The sequence below is a fragment of the Tupaia chinensis genome, unplaced genomic scaffold (genome assembly GCF_000334495.1).
Source record: "Tupaia chinensis unplaced genomic scaffold, TupChi_1.0 Scaffold000424_1, whole genome shotgun sequence".
Taxonomy (NCBI): Eukaryota; Metazoa; Chordata; class Mammalia; order Scandentia; family Tupaiidae; genus Tupaia; species Tupaia belangeri.
The window spans coordinates 3,131,633-3,149,777 of record NW_006159929.1 but is presented as its reverse complement, the minus strand read 5'-3'; the positions used below and the strand labels follow the sequence as shown (position 1 = coordinate 3,149,777).

The window sequence follows — 18,145 nt, the reverse complement described above, 5'->3', positions numbered from 1 at the left end:
GAACAAGGCTGTCCAGATTTCAGGAAGGGGAGGGAACTGTCTGTGTTTTAGGAAGGCCCAAGAGAAACAGGATGCTGATGCAAGAAGGTTTCCATTTCTCACTCACAAGTCTGGGCCACCACTTCTGAGAGCAGGCACAGTCCAAGAGGTGGCTGTGTGCCCACACCCACCTTTTACTCCTAGGATTCCACATCATCCCAGCCTCTTGCTCAGAATCTGCTACCAGTTTCCTGTGGGGCCATGGGCAATGTCCTCCCCTCTCTAGGCTGTATATGAAAGAGGGGGTGGGCACTGTTCTCTGAAGTCTGTGGCCCTGTGAGTCAGTCAGCCCTAGCTTTGCAGTTAGGCCATGTCCCTCAGGGCCCAGGCCAGCCTCCACCTCTCCAGGCCATGACCTCATCTCAACCCTATAAGTGCCCTGGGATAAGCTGTCCTCTCACCTGAAGAGACCCCACCAAGTGTGGACAATGAAGGGACTCCAGAGAGCCCACCTTGTCGAGGTGCCCTGATAATTAAGGCCCCACACCTAGCGAGAGGCCTGTGAGCTGAGCCTGAGAGGGTGACCTGTGGGGCGGCAGTGCAGAACTCCCCACGGCCTCAACCTGGGGCTGCTGCTGGGAAGGGACCTCCCCATTTACAGGAGATGCCATTCCTTGAGGGTTAGTGGCCCTGACAGCTGAGCCCTAGAATCTGCAATTGGAGAGGCTCTCCTTGGGGGAAAAGGCCCCGCTCCTGCAGAACAGCTCTACTGTTGCCCTACCACCACCAGCAGCACACTGTCCATAGTTTCAGCTGCTTCTGCTTTTCCTAGCTCATCCCACACTCAGCTCCCTGCTCTGGCATCTCCTTCACTGTGAGAGTAAAAAAAGGCAAAACAAGGAGGCCTCGTTTGCTAGCCCTTCAGCTCCAAGAGACCCTGCCCATCTCTGCTCGCCCCTGTCTTTGCACATGCTCAGGTCCCACCTGCAAGGAGGACGGGGCCAGATCCCTGGTGAGACCAGCCCAAGCAGGTTCTGCTTTCTCAGGTCTTGTGGTTCAACCTGGCTCGGAGGGCCTCAGGGCCTCCCGGGCCCTTGCCTGCTCCCACCCCCTTTCTCCCCAAGGGCTGCCTGGGTTGGCAGGAGCTGGGAGTCTAGAGGCGTGTGAACTCGCCCTGGGAACTGAACTCTGGGAGACCTCAGAGCCAGCAGGGCTGTTTCCCAAACCGGTTGGGTTATCCCTCCCCCGTGGCGGCTGGGCGGGCTGAGCAGGATGCACAGGCCCAAGAGAAGGCACCAGACAGGGCAGCTTCAGGAAAGTCCCAGCCTGCAATATTCCCTGCCCACCTTGAGCTGTCAACAAGCCTTCTGGGATAGCTCAGGTTCAACTGAAGATACCTCTGGGGCCAGCAGGTAGCATGGTGGTTAAGGTGCTGGACTTGCACATGGTCAACCATGGTTTGAGTCTCAGACCAGGAGGCTTGCTTTCTCACTTTCCCTTTCTCTCTCTGATCAAATTTTAAAAATAATAACTAATAAAATCAAATAAATAATTCTTGAAAAAAAGGAAAAGACACCTCTATATAAGCTCAAGGGGATGTTTTCATCAGAAAGAAAATGCCCCTCCATGGACAGTCTTCTGGAAACACTCCCCAAAGTACTGCTGGTCGAGGGCCGGGCTGTGCAGGGACAGGGAGTCACCACTGTGTACTGCACCCCTGGGAGGGGCCGGCTCATGTATCCCTTGTCCCCTGAACTCTTACAAGCCTCCTGGTAACAGAATGGGCACTGGATGCACCTTAAAGATGAGGCGGGTATGAAGAGGCTAGGGAGCCTGACTCCGGGCAAGCTGGAACCTGCAGCAGATTGGGACCTAGGGGAGTCCAGGGGCCAGGCAATGAGGTGGGCCCACTCAGGGAGGTGAGGATGCTCCCTTGAGCTGGTTCTGGGTTGACAACCCCAGTGCATATGCAGGAGGAGCCCAGACCACGTACACTCAGCCCCAGAGCCGTGGCGCCTGCACTGCGGCCCCTCTCCAGGAGGAGCCTCCCTAAGAGCCCGTTTCCATTCTGCATGCATTTTCTCCTTAGGGCTAAACATCATCGCCTGCTGCTCGCTCTCGGGGAGCTGGAGGGGTAATGGGAATCAATTTCTTCCCTGGGTAATTTATTTTCCTAAGGTTTCCCAGCGTGGTGCACTGTTTGGCCATCCTTCCCCTCTTGGCACAAGGGTAGGTTGGAGTAAGGCTGGGCCCTGGCTAGGGCTGAACAGACCCCTCCGTTTAAATATCATGGGTGCCTGACCTTTGTGGATGGCAAAAGAGCATGAATTGAACACTGAGAGGCCTTGCTGTGTACTCCCTTGATTCTAAGTATCTGGGCCCTCATGTCCAGCCCCAGGCCATTGGCTCTTCCTAGGGGAGGCAGCAGCCAGCAAGGACCCCTAGGCCCAACACCCCAACTCCCCCTGCAATGTGGCAGATGCATTCCATTCCGAAGGGGCTCATAAAACCAGAGTACAGAGTCTGTCTCAGGTCCTGGTCTTGAGATGAAGCCTTGGGAGGTACCACTCTCAGGCCAGCTTTGTTTCTACAAGGAAAACATCTGGAAAGCTTCCCAGACCTAAGTCATGACTGAGGGGGATGTGTGCTGTGGTGACAAGGGGCAGGAGAGAGACTGGGGCGAAGCCTCTGCTGGGTGAGTCACGCCCTTGACTTGTGAGTTTGGGTTCAGGTCACTCGCTGCTCTTTGAAAAACAGCAGACTCGGGAAAAAGCTGCTGACCCTCACCATCTCTTGCCTCCCATCACCCAGACCCTCTTTTTCAGCATGTTGTTTTCTGCTTCCTCTGGCCAAGTGTCCTCATTCACCTCCAGGAATCTTTGCTAACGTCTACAAGAAACACAGATGGCGGTGGTTCCTTTCTCTGACTGGGCTAGGGAGCCTGAGGTTTAAACTGGGCAAAGTCCTGACACAAGAGGCATGTGGACCTTAGAGATCTGGGCAGGGCGAAATCAGAGGTGTCTTGAACCCGGGAGCACACAGTGGGGCTATCTGCCAGGAGCCAGCCCCACGGCTGCCGCTCTGCAGGTGGCATGTGGTGGTAGGTTCTTTACTCCCTCCTGACCCTGCACTGGGGGTGGTGATGACCTTCGAGTGGGTTCTCTATCGCAAAACATGCTGCAGGGTTTGACTTATCCACTCACCCAGCAGGAGCAGCCCGCCACCTACAAAGCTCCCGTTCTACAGCCTGACTTCCTAACGGGTCACCCCATTCCTTCTCTGAGAAGCCCCCAGTGTGAAAGCCCAACGGAGCCCTGGAAACACCCATGCCCAGCTGCCATTACCCCTCCAGCTACCCAGCAAATGGATGACCTGGCTGCCAGGGACCCCAGGCTGGCCTCTTCTCAACCCATGGGCCCTTCCAAATGGCATGGATTCCTGACGCATTTGGAGAGCATCCGCCATTCTTTCAGCAGGCTGTCTACTTGTTTCAGCCAGATAGAAGCCATCTGAAGAAAAGCTGACAGAGATCCCAACTTTGTAGAACTCTGGTGGGTTAGAGGGGATCGTAGGGGTGTGGTAGCAGGGAATGAGAGGATTTCTTTGTCAAAGATCCTTTACCTGATGAACAACTGTCTGTGAGGTTTCTTTAAATAGCCAATTGCCTTGTTGCAGTGAAAACAAGGCTTATAAGAATTTCATTCACACCTAGTGCTTCCTGCTGCACCTGTTACTGAGTGTAACACACCTGGATGATGTCTGGGTGAATCCCTGTTCTAGATGGTGAGGTCTCAAGGCAGGACTGAACCACTGGGGTTTCCAGGCCAGGCAGTCTCAATCATGCATCAGAATCATCTGGAAGGCTTGTTAAAACACAAAAATGCTAGGCCTCATCCCTAGTAGCATTTCTGATTCAGTAAGTCTGGAGTGGAGCCAAATAATGAGCATTTCTAACAAGTTTGCTGGTGATGCTGCTGCTGTGGTCCAGGGACCCCCACTTTGAGAACCACTGCTCTAGAACAAAGGGTGGATGTGCCCAATGCCCAGCAGGATGCAAATGCTCAGTCGTGCATGATCAGAGAGGACTGGGGAGGGGAGCCACTCTTCTCGTTGCCCTTTCAGTCTCAGAGTGCTAGTTTGGCCACCATTCTTTGATACCGGTGCTGACCTCTGCATTCAAGGCCCTGGAAGTCTGACTCTGGGCTGTCACTCCCTGGCCTGTGGGATGAGTGAAAGAGCGCTGGGCAGAGTCAGAAGTGGGTGGGGCCCTGGCTTTCTCTCCTAGTCATGAACTGCGTGATCCTTGACCAGGCTGTGGCAGGTGAGTGCACCTCAGTTTGTCACCTACAAGCAAACCTATCTCACCCAGATGCTCTCAAGGTACAGGCAGGTAACCTGGACCCTGGCTTCAGTGGAGACATGCACCGTTCTGAGCACTCTGCACATGTGCTCTCATCACAGCTCTCACTGTGGGGGGACTACTGCTGACCTCCACCAGCTCTTAGCCCCACCACTTGCTGGTGTCTTAGTTTGGTGGCCCTGAACCCTCTCCACCTCAGGCCTGCCTCAAGGGCTGGCCATAGGGACCGAGTCAGGTCCTATAGGGCTCAGCATCCCTGCCAGCTCTCAGGTGGAGGGGGACAGGCAGCAGCCAGGGCCATCTGCAGTTTAGGCCTGGCTCCCTGTCTCTCTTCCAGAGCAGCTGGGGGAGGGAGCCGTCATTTGTTTAGGCCTCTGCAGTGTTTAATCACCACGCAGCTCTCCCTCCTTCCTCCCCCTCCAGTGCCTGCTCTCTCCCTGCAGGAAACAGCTCTCTGCCTTCTGCTTCTGATGGAGGCCATGAAAAATTCACGGTGCACTGGGAGAGAGAGAAGGAAACACCGGGGAGGGAGGGGCGATGGCGCTGGATGACCAGGTCCAAGCCGGGAGGGCACCAGGTAGGCAAGCTGTGGCCGGAGGGGGCTCCGAGTGGCCCGCCTGCTCAGACAACTGACCCCCAGCAAGACCAGAGGGTCTTGGATGGTGGTCAGCCTGAGGCCTGGAGCAAATCCAACTACCCCTGGGGAGCCAGGTTGTGAAGTCTGGACCTTCCTGGGATCTCAGGCCCTGGAGAATCTGAGGACAAAAATATATTCTCTTTTTCTGCCCCGAAGAGGGCCAGGTCATGCAGGGACACGTCCTCAGGAAGGTCAACAACAGGCCAGGCAGAAACTCGACACATCCCTTTTCTCTGCTCATTTTTCTGACAACCCCATGAAGCGGAGATCACTACCCCCACTTTACCAGAGGGAACTGGCCCTCAGAGAGGTTAAGAAACCTGCCCAAGGACAACTAGCAAAAACAGTCAGCAGAGGGGATCAACTTAACTTGTGTAATTTACATAAGTAACACACAAGTCCACCCTCCTTATAAAACTAACATTTCAGAACAGGAATCAGGTCCACATCCACCAGCCTCCAGACCCACAGACCCATGGTTTTCCCACTACGTACAATGATTCCATCTCTCTGTTTCATTTCTTTTCTTCTTTTTCTTTATGATTTTTGCCATAGGGCATGTGACTTGCTGAAGAGAAACAGGGAGAGGGAAAGTGAGAAATCAGCCCCCGGGGGGATGGCCATGTTACAATCCCTTCTCCTCTTGGGATTTTAGGAATGTTCACACATGAGCCCAGTGTGATTTGCAAGCCACTGGGTCCAAGACTCAACTTCAATCAGCTATGTGGGAGTCCAATGCCTTAACCACCATGCCACCTGCTGCCTCCCTCCACCACATTCCATTTCTTTATTTTGTAATATTATTGTGAAGAAGCAATGTGTGCATATGACTAGAAATATACAGAAGTAGAAAAAGTCTTCACTGAAACACACAGCCTCCCTGACGCGCCATGCTGCCTAGTCTCTCTCCTGAGGGTGGGGGAGAAGACCATTGTTGGGGCTTTTGGGTATTCTTCCAAGATTATTATGCCATCGACATAATAAGGCCTTTGCAACCTCTGCCTGGGAGGTTCTTCCCCTGGACAGCCTCATGTTTCACCCCCTTACTCCCTTGTCCTCACTCAGAGAGGGCTTCCCCAACTTTCTAGTTTATAAACTGCAACACCTGTAACTGCCACCAGACTCCTTCTCTCCCTTGCTTCACTGTTCTCCAGAGCACTTACCACCTTCTACTTTTAAAAAATCCTTATTGTCTGCCTTCCCACTTTCCACTGTGGGACAAAAGTGCTTCTAGTGCCAGGCTCCCATGTGCTGCACTCGCTACTGCATCCTCAGTGCCACACGATGCCTGGTACACAGACAACAATCCACACTGAGGGCACACCCTTCCGCAATGCGAGTGCTTGAGTATATAGATCCTTCATGACTTACGATGGGGTTATGTCCCAGTGAACCCATAGTAAGTCAAAAAATTATTTCATGAATGTTCCTTGACTTAGGATAGGGTTATGGATTCTACCCAGTATATATGGCTTTTGTCTCATCCTAAAACTGAAACAGTCTAGGTTGATCCATTGTAAATCAGGGACTGTCTGTACATGCTGTTCGGAATCTCCTTTGTAAGAATGGATGCTTCAGCTCAAATGCACTCCTGAAGGACAGGACTGTACCGCTTCTGTCTCCTGTCTCTCACAAGGACCCAGCCTGGTCTGGGGCACACAGAACATGCCCACAATTAAAAATGACTAGGCTGCAAACTTGACCCCTACCTCACACCATAGACCAAAAAAAGGGGAGGGTAGACACAGAGAATGAAACAATACATAGTATAGAAGATGCTATAGGAGAGTATCTCCATGATCTGAGGTTGGGGAAGATTCTCAAGAGATACAAGATTAACTACATGGGAAAGTTCACTAGTTTTCATATAGTAATACACTGAAATATTCCATTAAGAGAATGAAAAGTCTAGCCCAGGGTTGTGGGTGAGACAGCAAGGGACAGAAGCCACAAAGTACATGGTTGACGGCTAGGTTGAAGGCCTCTGGGGAGTTGGGCTCCCTTAAACTCTGCAGTGACCTAGGGGGGTTTCCAGAGAGGGGAGGATGATGACTCTGTCCCACCCTTCCCCAGCTCTGGCCCCCTTCTTCCTGATGGAAAACCGGAGACTTTAAGACAGACGAAAGATCCCCAGGATCCCCCCTCCCCACCACCACCACCAACATACACACAGAGAGATAATCAAGCAAGAAAAACAAATTAAAGAGCCTAGGAGCCTTGCAGGGCCTTGGGAAGTTTGGCTCGACAGGGCAACAACATTTAACAAAGCTCACATCATCCATCACTTGGGCCCAGTCATTTAGATACTGGGCATTTGATTAAACTAATATGGGCGGCTGGGGCGAGGCATGGCTGGGCGCTTCCTACCCTTGCCTACAAATTAGACCGTCACACACAATCCGATTACCTTGACTGCCACATTTATCTCAAGAGAGGGGCCATCCATCACTCCTCAGCAGCCGGCTCTGCCCTCCCCACGTTTGCTCCATCAGGAGGGGAGCTAGGATTGCCCCAAAGTTTCAGCAGGCAGTGTTCAGGCATCCACTCGGCAAACACCTGCCCCACGTGCCCGCTGGGGCAGGCTCGGGCTGGGCTCTTGGGTGGAGATAAAACACAGACCTTGCCAGGCAGTAAAGGAGAGGGTGCCCTGAGAAAACTAAGAAACTACGCAGTTGCGGCTGATGGGCCTTGGTTTGCAGCCCAGCTCTGCCTCATCCGCCTGAGACCTGTGGATGATGTGTCACCAACTCAGTCCTCAACTTCACACCTGGGAAATGGTTGACAACACAGTGCCGTGCTGGTCAGCAGGCTTTCTGCAGGGACGGAAATGTCCTAGACGCATGCTTCCCCAGGTGGGAGCCAGGGACCAAGTGTGGCTGCTGAGCACTTGACACACGGCTAACAAAACGGAAGAGCCAGATTTAAATGTCCTTTAACGGTAATTCCTTCCGTGTAAACTGCCACGTGGGGTCCCCGGCTCCTGCACCAGCGCGGATGCAGCGGTTGCTACCTTTCCAGTGGTTGTGGAGTGTAAGCAAGACATCTTTCAGTGCCCAGTGCAAACCCTGGCACATGGCGGATGCTCCACAACAGCTGACTCCCTCCCTCTGGGTTCCAAGGATAAGGACTATGGCAGCTATTATCTGAAGGGCCCTGAACTGATAACACGGTCACCCTGGGGGTCTTGCAGTCCAGCAAGGGAGAGACTCTTATTTTACATTAAAACAGGAAAAAAAGAAAAGGTGTGGCTCAGGGATAAAGGCGGCAGAAACCTGAGTCCAGATCTTTGTGGCTCTGAGCCATCTTTCCTCTGGACACTAGGCTCCCTGGGATGTAGACTGCAGGAACAAAGGCTCTAGGGGGAGAGGGATGTGGCAGGGCCCACAGCCTCGCCCCTGACCACCATCGTATTCTGTGGGGGCCGTGGCTCCCAGCTTCTCCTCTGGGTCACTCTCCTCCCAACACCAGTATGGAGGAAGTGGGTGCCAAGCACATGGTCACTCTAGAGCCAGGCTCGGCCCCTCAGGCCAACACTGAGGATCCCCAGAGCTCAGGGCAGCACTGGATTTTTGGGCAGAATTTTGGTTTCTAAGCAGACCAACTCTAGGACCAGCCTCTGTGGCACAGTCAGTAGTTTGCTGAACTGCAGTGCTGGAGGACACATGGCTGGCTGCAGGTTTGGATCCCCAGTCTGCCTGAAACAGGCCAGGTGTGTGCATGCCCGAGATCCGACTTATGGGAAGGGAATCCTGGCATGATGAGACCCTGTCAGGGGTGCTTCTCTCTCTGTCACCCATACACACATGCTATTGTGAATAAAATAAATAAACTTCAATATACCAAGTCTAGATGGGCCCCCATCCTAAAGCTTTTGCAAAGCAACCGGGGCAGTGAGACAGCAGGCCTCAGTGACACCAGAACCAGTGAGAGCTCAGGGACACCAGGCTTCCTCCTGTCCCTTAGGATGGCGGTTAGTATAGGCTCCAAAGTCTGGTGGGGGTGGGGGGTGTTCAAGCCGGGCCCTCTCATCAGGAACCCGAGAGCTTTGGGGGAGTCTAGTCTCTACTCTGGCTCCCAAGCCCTGGGGACCATGGGATGAGAGGAGCTGACTTGTGAACAGGGCAGGTGCTGGCTCTCTGGTGGCCACTCGAATTATTGGCATTGTCTGAGGTCTTGGGGCAGGGAGGAGAACAGGTGGGACCCCCAGTGTGCACTGCAGAGAGTCTGGAGAGATGGCACTGAGGAACAGGAGCCTGAAACTCCCTCTCCTCGCTGATGACTGTGTGAGCTGGAGCCAACGACATTGCTCTCAGGCCTGCTCTTAAATCAGAAACAAGTACGGCCACAGTGTGCACAAACCCTTCTGTGAGGATGAGATGGGGCATGCGGAAGCACTTCTGACCTGGACCTGGACACATGTGATAGAATCTAAGTGTGCCAGTGGGCAGGCAGGCTCTCCCGGGAACTTCAGAGCAGCCTGAGCCTGGAGAGAAAGCACCTCTCAGAGCAAGACATGCCCCCTGCAGAAACATCTGGAGCTTAAGAGTCCAGTCTTCTGACACTCGGAGGCATCCCGCTGGCAGAGGACTTGTCATGAATCCCCTGCTGGGAAGGAGCAGACCCAGGCCAGCTGGAGCCTGCTTGTGTGCTCCTCCTTGAACTGCTGCCGCAGGCTCCCTCCCAGGAGTGGCCAATCTGGTCCACCTGGCTGTGCACTGTGGCTTCTGGCTGGCTTGGAAAGGATGTGGGGGACACACCATAGGTACAGATGCCCTGGATGGAATGTGGGAGGTGGCTGGCCAGAGACCATCATTGAGGTGTGGATGCCAGCCCTGAAGAGCCAGAGGTGGGATGGGAATGGGGGAAAGGGGGAGAGACTGGGGATCTGAGGAAGCTCCACAGAACACCCTCTCTTAGATGTGCCCTCCACTGTCTCAGTTTGAAAGCAGATGTAGCCACTCACACATTAGTATAAATGAGTTTGTAACAAAAGGCGCCAAAATGGGTACGGAGCAGTAATAGAAAGGAAAATAATGGGGTGGGAGAAGGTGGCAGGTGGCTCGCCCTAGCAGGTTGCCTCCTCGATGCCCAGGAAGGTACCCTGGCAGCTCTCCAATGGAGACCTTCTGCCGCCAGGACCACCAGCATTCCCCCCGATTCCTCCCCCAAATGCCAACACTCCTTTGTTGCCACTTAAACCAATTTGGGGGTAATTCTGCAGGCAATTGTCTTCCGATTTACAATGCGGCTCTGTGATTGCATCCAGGCTGACGGTTCAGGCTGTAATTGTATGGTAATCACTTCTGTTTATGATCGATGCGGAAATCACTATTGTTTTCCAGCAGGCTTGTTAAATCAAAAAAGTGCAGGGGTGGGGAGGGAGGGTTTATTTCTGTGAGTTGGAGCCCTGGGAAAATGAAATTAAGCAGAGCAACCCATGGTGGGGGGAGGTTGCTCTGATGGCAAAGACACCCTCACAAGCTCAGAACATAGATACAGGCAGGCAGGGAGACAAGAGACAGAGATGTGGAAGGCAGGCAGTGAAGAGGCACAGAGCAACAAGCGGGAACAGCCTTGGAAGGGTGGCAGGGGTGCTCAGGGAAAGGCTGGGCTCAGGACAAAGATGGAAATGCGGTACAGAGACACCCGCACGCACTGTCTGTCTGGTCCACACAAAGAAGTCAAAATGGACATATGCTAAAGAAACCCCCTTATATGCCCACACCCACACTTCACAAACCTGCTCTCACCTCTTCCTGGGTGGGACAGCCAGGTGCCAGGTGGCTGGTCAGGCATGAGCTGCTCCTCAGGGCTAGTACCCCCTACCTTCCCCATCTGGGAGCGTCTGCCTTCTCCTGGCCCCTTACCCTGGGGCCGCCTACCTGCCGCCTGGAAACGGGGTGGCAGATGGCACCTGGGGGCTCAGGTGGCAGGAGCAGGGCAGTGCCGTGAGGTGAGCTGCTGCTGTAGGCAACGAACAGAGCTGCCCACCTGGCGGCCGGAAACCTGAACCTCCCAGAGGCTTCAGGGAACAGGCCTGTGCTGGGCGGGGGGCAATGCCTGCCAGGGCAGCTGCGGGCACTCCCCAGCACCAGAAGACAGAGCCAGCCGAGGCTGGAGGCCAAGGCCCCCGGGGCACAAGCAGGCACCGTCTGTTCCATGCAGCTCCCACCCACCTCAAGGCTGCAGGCTGCAAGGCTGATGCCACTTCTGCTACACACACTTCTTCCCCAGCAAGCGGATGGGACCGTTGGGCACCATGCCCAAAGTCAGGACTGTGGTGAAAAAGATCAAGGCCAAGGCCAACGTCCCTTGCCTTTGTTAGCTCTCCCTGCATCGTCTACCCTCGCCCCTGCCTGTCTTAAATGCCCTGCAAATTTCAGTTCTGCCTTGTCTCTCCTGGGAGGCTTCTCCTACCCATGAATGTCACACTGTCTGTGATGCCTGACTTCGTCACTCGCACAGCTGGCCTGAGGTGTGGCCCTGGTTCTAATTAATGCACTGAATGAGTCAGGCTGCTGCAGCTTTCGGAGCCTCAGTTTCCTCATCAGTGAATGGGGACAAGCAGGCTGTGCCATCTCGTGGGTAAAATTCCCAGCTAGAGCCAGAATTGCCCCACCAGATTGAGCTTGGGCACAGGGCCAGCCAGACCTGATTATGTGGCTTCCCTCAAATCTGGAGTGTCCCAGCTCTGCTTCTGTGCCCTGAACTGTGTTCCCCAAAAGAAGCTGGGCCCTGGAAAGATGGACAATGACGGCGGCCCACTTCTTGAATGGGCTCAGGCCCTGGGTTACTCCAGGCTGGCCCTCCATCAGGCCACCCCAGCTGTGTGGTTCCCTGAACTGGGGAGCTCCTGGCTGTCTAATTAGGGGCTCAGCAGGGCATGCCAGGAAGCGGCTGGAAAACCTTAGAAGTGGAACAATCACTCCTAATTGGACTTCTAGGATTCGGTTAAGAAAACAGACTACTTCTCCCCCAGGGATTTTGTTTCTGAAGTATATACAAACAAGTGATAGTTACTCAACATGAAAAACAAAGTTGGCTAAAAAGGAGAATTTAAGCTACAATTAAGTTTTCTAAACGAAGAGGGAAAGCCCAAGGGCGGGGTGCATACGTGTGAGGGTGAGCATGGCCGCATGGCCGTGGGTACGAGACATGGGCATATGTGCACAGGCATCCACAGGGCAGGCCGGGTGCTGAGCAGGTGCTTATTTTTGGGGTGGGTCTCTCATCCTTCCTCTGCTCAGGGGCCCCTGACTAAGTGCCAGATCCAAGCAAGGATCCTATTGTCTGGACCCCAAATTCCCTCAGGCACTGTCAGGAAGGCAGAGACAGGATCTTGTGGGGGTCTCCTGGTGGCTTCTGAAGGCGGAAGGCCAGAATTTGGGCCTAAACTCCACCCATGACACCTCCGTACTCCCTGACCCCTAGTTCCCCTGTCTAGTATCTCTTCCCCAGGGGCAGAGAAGGCATCAGACTATACATGGAAGTGCCTTTCTAGAGTGTGTATGTGTGTGTATATATATATATATTTATTTATTGCCAAGAGTGTGCACTCACCAGAGAGAGAGACTGAGAGACAGAGAGAAAGCGGCTCCCATGGGGAATAGACATGCTGCAGTCCTTTCTCCGACAGGATTTGGGGCAGGCATAGACATGAAGCCAATGTATTTTTTAAGCCATCAGACTGGGATTAGAACCCTGCAGTTGGCCATGTGGGATCCAGCTCCCTTAACCATTAGACTACAGGGCTGACCTCTTTCCCCGTTCTTAAGGGCTCTAAAACCTTCAAGTGTTTTACTCCTTGCTCCAATTTATAACCTCAGGTCTTGGAGGCAGCTGATGACCTCTGACCCTGGAGCACAGGTCAGGTCCTGGATCGGAGTCTAAGGAAGACTGTATGGGCCAGGCTGTTCTCCCTCTCCACATCCCCAAGGGGAAAAGTGGCCACAGTGAGTGTGAAGAGCCGGCATGTGGGATCCTGAATCTCCACAGGAAGAGGTCCAGCCAGTCGAGAGGAAGCCAGGCCACTGCGCGAGCTGTCACTTCCAGGCAGCCATGCCTGAGACTGGCTGTGAGGGCTGAGCCCAAGTCTTCCTGGGGCCTTCAATGCTGGCACAAATAAGGTGGGACCCAACGAGTGTGCTTTTCAGATGGGGCCTGTAGAGGCCCTGAGAGGCCAGTGACTAGTCAAGAGTGGGACACAGGTCATCTCCTGACTTTCTGGTCTCTGCTATGAGAATGATTCGCCTGCTGCACTGCAAATACCCACGGACCCCTTCTGCCACCTGAGGAGGCAAGAGGAAGCGGTGGATACCAGGACAGAGTCTGCCAAGGAGCCATCGAATGCCCTTTCCTGAAGGCCTGGCAGGTCCTTCCCCAGGCCCCTGTCTTCCCCAGGCCCCCTCCCCTTGTGGGGTGGACTTGAGTGAGCTTTCTCAGGCTCCTCTCCCTGTCTCTGGAGTGATGCAATAAGAAGCGCCAGGTGCCCTGGGCCACCTCCCAGGGGAGAAGCACATCCCTGGAAATGCCCAGGCCTCTGGCGAGTCCCTGAGTCCCAGGTCTGTCCACCTATCTGAAGGTAGAGGGTGTGCCTTCACTGGGTTAGGGGAGGCAGGGGTCACCATCCCTCTCGCCCAGCACAATGATAACGACCACCATTTAGGAAACACATCCCCTGTGCCAGGCATGTGGACTATGGGTCCCCATCATTTCAAGGGCATAGCTATTAAAACCCTGGCTTCTGAGTGTGGAGGCCAAGGCATGGCAGAGCTTCGGTAACCTGCCTGAGGTTGCACAGGGGTGAGTGGAGAGGCTGACCACAAATACCATGGACTGACCGCTCCCTTACATGATCCAGCACAGCAGGGAGGTGGGGTGCCTGTATGCCCCAAAGGATCACAACAGGTTAACTCTCACACACACCACCACGAGCCCCTCTTGTGACAGGCACATTCAACACTCCGTGTGCAAAGCCTACACAAACCCGCAAGAACACCACCCTACACCCTCAGCCAACCATCATTCAGTCCATAAATACCCCCCATCACGTCCACGTGGACACATGCATGTTCAGTCGCATGTGGACGTAAGCTGCACACAGATGAAATGTTCTACCTAACACTTCTCTTCACCAGCACAGACTCCCTGCAGCGGGCTCAGCTCTACGTCACCTCGGACACGCATCCCACCCTGCACACCCAGTGTCTCCCAGCAGACGGGGGCTGTCTTTCTTTTCTTCCCACCGTGCTTAGCCCAGGGTCAGCTCCTCTTTTGTTCCTCCAACTTGTTCAGAAACGTATTAGCATGGGGACCAGCAGTTAGCGTAATGGCTATGTCGCTGAACTCCCACATAGCCGACCGCGGTTCAAGTCCTGGACCTGGTGGCTTAAACTCACGCTGGGCGCATGTACGTGCGTGCCCAAGATCCCGAGAGGAGAATGGAGGGGAAGGGACTGCGGCATGGCCATCCCCCTGGGGGGGAAGATTTCTCACTTTCTATTTCTTTGTCTCTCTCTTTCTGGCGAGCACATGTGCCCTATAGCAAAAACCTCTCTAAAAAACAAAAAAGAAACTTACTAGCATGGATACCTGCATGCCGAGCAGACACCCCTGAGGTAGCCAACGCTCTGAACTTGCTGTGGTGATGGTGTGGCATACCTGGTGAGGGTCATAGGTGTGTCTATCAGTGACAGCTCAAGCAAGGAGGACGAGCATGCAGGGCCCTCAGCAGGGCACCTGCATGCGCTCACATGCTTGGTGGCAGCTTATGTGGTGAGAGGCTCCCCTCGTTACAACAAGCCTGTTGGGTGAGGGGTATCCACTTCACAGAAGAGGCAACTGATGTGTTGTCAAGTGGCCGAGCGAAATCTCAAGCTCAAGATCGCTTTGGTAGAAGCTAATTCCATTTAGGTAAAAGAGCCAATGGAACATCTTGGTAGGAGTCCCCACAATTTTGGAAGAGAGGAGGGAGCAACCAGGAAAGCCACAACCTGGGAAGAAACCCCAGGGCAGCAATCTTCATCCCAGAGCTGTCACCAAGGAGCAAGATCGTATCCAGGTCACTGCGTGCATTTCTCGGAGAAGGTACATCACCACGCAAAGCTGAGAGGATTATGGGCCCCTGATCAGCCTGACGCTGGGAGGCTTAATTCTAGGCAGTGTGGGTGGGCTGTGGGGAGCCTGGCCTACCAGAGGGCGCCTCTCAAAAGAGGTCTGGCCCTGGTGCTTCCTCCACCCCCAGCAGGAGCCTGCCCCCTGCCCTGTGACCTACCCACTGCCTTCTGGTGCCTTTGAGGGGCAGTGGAAGGAAGGGCAGGTACAAGGGAGGGTTGAGGACCTGCCTCCATTCCAGGGCCCACGCTGACCTGGGCAGAAGGAGCAGAGCCTTGCTTACAGGGAAGCAAGTGCCTGGCCCCTGTTCCTTCCCTGTCCTGATGCTGACCCCTGGGAGCCTCCTCGTCCTAAGGTGCTTCCCAGATGCACCGCAGACCCAGTGGTGGAGGCTGCTTAGGTCCTGTGAGTGGGTGGGGGGTTTTCTACAAGTGTGCGGCTGCCCTGAGCCCCTAGAATAATGGTTTCTGTCCTCCCTTCAGGGCATCTTTGGGACTGCCAAAGAGCTTTGGGGGAACTGTCTTTGGCAGTTCAGACACACCTGAGAGTTACGTAAGCTGTCCCCAACGCCCTACAGAAAAGCCACAAGCCTGTTCTCAACACACATTGAGGAAGGCCTGAGCTCACACCCAAGGGCCCCCTAAGGGAGGCAGGGGGGCTGACTGGTCCTGGACTGCTCAGGTGTGTGGAAAGGAGAGCATTGTGCATGCTTTACCAGCTCTGGGCTTGTGCTGGAGTAGAGGCACCCCCAGACGCCACCCGGTGTGTGGGCAGGCTGGGCCTGGACTGTGTGGTGCCAAGGCTCCCAGGCAGGAAAGGGTCCCTGCAGGGACACAAGCAGACCCACAACAGAGCAGCAAGGATGGCTGGCCATGGCTCACGAGTCCCACGTTCCAGGTGTTAGTGGGAATGTGGTCTTTAACCCTCCCACAGCCTGAGATGGGTACTATTCTCCCACTCTGTAGGTAAGAAAACTGAGGCTCAGAGAGGGCTAAAGGTCCCAGAATGTGGAGGGGACATGAGGAGGAGGTGCTGGTAGGGCAGGCTCAGGAAGGGGATCTTGGAGGGGTGAGAGCCTCTAACTCCAAATAGGGGAGTCACAGGGCCATGCCCTTCCCACCTGGACCCCATGCCCCCATACATAGTCGAGTGGAAGTCTCTCCTGGAATGCACAGTAGCCCTTTCACCTCTCCCCACATGACAGACCCCCGAAAGCCCCTCCCCTGGCCTGCCTGGAGCCTCCTTCCCCCCTCAGTGCCCAGTCTGTTCATACAGTGTTGCCCCCTTGCTCTTCAAGGCTGGCCACAGGACTGTTCCAGCCCAACACAAGGACACAGCGGGTGTCCAGGCGTGGGTGAGGGCGGTGACAAGCAGCATGCAGGCTCCTGGGACCCTGCCCATCTCCTGGAATGTTGTTCCAACAAGGGGCTCTCCGGTGCTCTGAGCAGCTGGAAGCCAGGCTTGGCCCCGTGGTCTGACCCTTAAGAACGTGTACTCCATGTACCTTGAGGTACAAGGAGCCACCTTGAGGCCCAGAAAAAGCATTCCACTCGATTTGGGGGTGCACAGACCCTGACCAACTACAGGGCAACCTCAGCAGAAGTCCATGGGCAAATCACCAGAGGGCTTCAGGATGGACACTCCCAGCTCGCCCCTCAGAGGGAAATGAAAGTGCGCCTGTGTGTCGGCCCACGCACACTTCCTCCAGAGCTGGGAGGTACGCTGGGACAGCCCTGCGGTCTTGCACCAGGACAAGGGACAGCACACTTCCGCCTCTCGGTCCCCTGGCCTTCCCAGGCTCTTACAGTGGCCAAGCAGGAGGCCCCACCCACCACAGGCCACAACGAGGTCTCTGGTCACAGCAGACAGTGTGAGGGCAGTACCGGTGTCTCACGGGCAAGGAAACTGAGGCCCATGGGAGAGAGCCGGGTCAAGAGAGAACCCCGTTTCTCAGGCTTGGGAACTCGAGAGGAACCAAAGGCATGGCTAGTCTTGGAGCTAAACACTGCAGGAGAATTAAGCCCACCTGATGGCAAGGGGGGCTGCCACTTACTGAGCGATTACTATGTGCCAAACACTGAGCTAAGCGCACTTCTCGGCCGGTCTCATTTACTCTACTCTGGTCTACTGCCCTGCGAGGCAGGGACGGGTGGCTCTAATTTATTGATCAGGAAACAGAGGCTTAGAGGAGTTAAGGACTTAGCCAAAGTAACCCAGTAAATGACAGATGTGGGTTTCATAATTACCCTCCGATGCTGTCTTGGGAAGGACATTGGGTAGCCCCATTTTCAGCGCCCTGGGCCGTTGAGGCAGGGAGGTCCTGAGCATGTGGGCAGGGGGCAGAGCAGCTGCTGCAGCAGCTGGAAGAGGCAGGAAGTCCCTTGGGCAAAGACCCCCCTGAAAACCCCTTGAGCACAGCACCCCGCAACAGAACGGTGTGCTAGTGTAGCAAGGTCTAAGGGTTGCCCCGTCCAACACAGCAGCCACTACCCCGTGGGGCACTGAGGAGGCAAGACAGGACCACTGGGATTGAGGAGTGGAAAATGTGACTTCATTTTAACTAACATGCATCTAAGTCACCATGTGACTGGTGGCTGGGGTACCAGACAGTGCAGCACATCCAGAGCTCCTTACAGGTGAGGAACCCCCCTCCCCACCACCTTAGGTCTCACAGCCAATCTGAGAGTCCAGGGCTGGGCCAGGACTCGGGTCTCAGCATCTTTCTGTGACCTGCCTGTGTTCTGAGCTAGTCATTTGCCAGACATTTAGTGAGCGCTTGGCCCTGACTGTTTGTCCCTCAATTCACAACCAAGTGGGGCTGACACTAGGAGGGCAATGGGTCACATAAAACATACTGACATCCGAGGGAGCTGAGGGAGTGCTGGGAGAGGGGTCTGGGAGCTGGGGTGGGGACCAGGGAAGGCTTCCTGGGCAGTGGCACTGAGAAGACACAGAAAGGAGGGCTCTTTGGGTTTCTTTCTTCCTTCCTCTCCGAAACTTGCCCCGTTTGTCACAGTCCTCCCTCCCACACAGAGGGGCTGAACCAGACCCTGCTG

The 18,145-nt window shown here is 54.7% G+C and overlaps 1 protein-coding gene across 1 annotated transcript in view; it reads right to left on the bottom strand.

The window, feature by feature from the left end:
• ZMIZ1 (zinc finger MIZ-type containing 1) overlaps positions 1-18,145 on the bottom strand; it is a 208,884-nt gene that overhangs the window by 47,638 nt on the left and 143,101 nt on the right.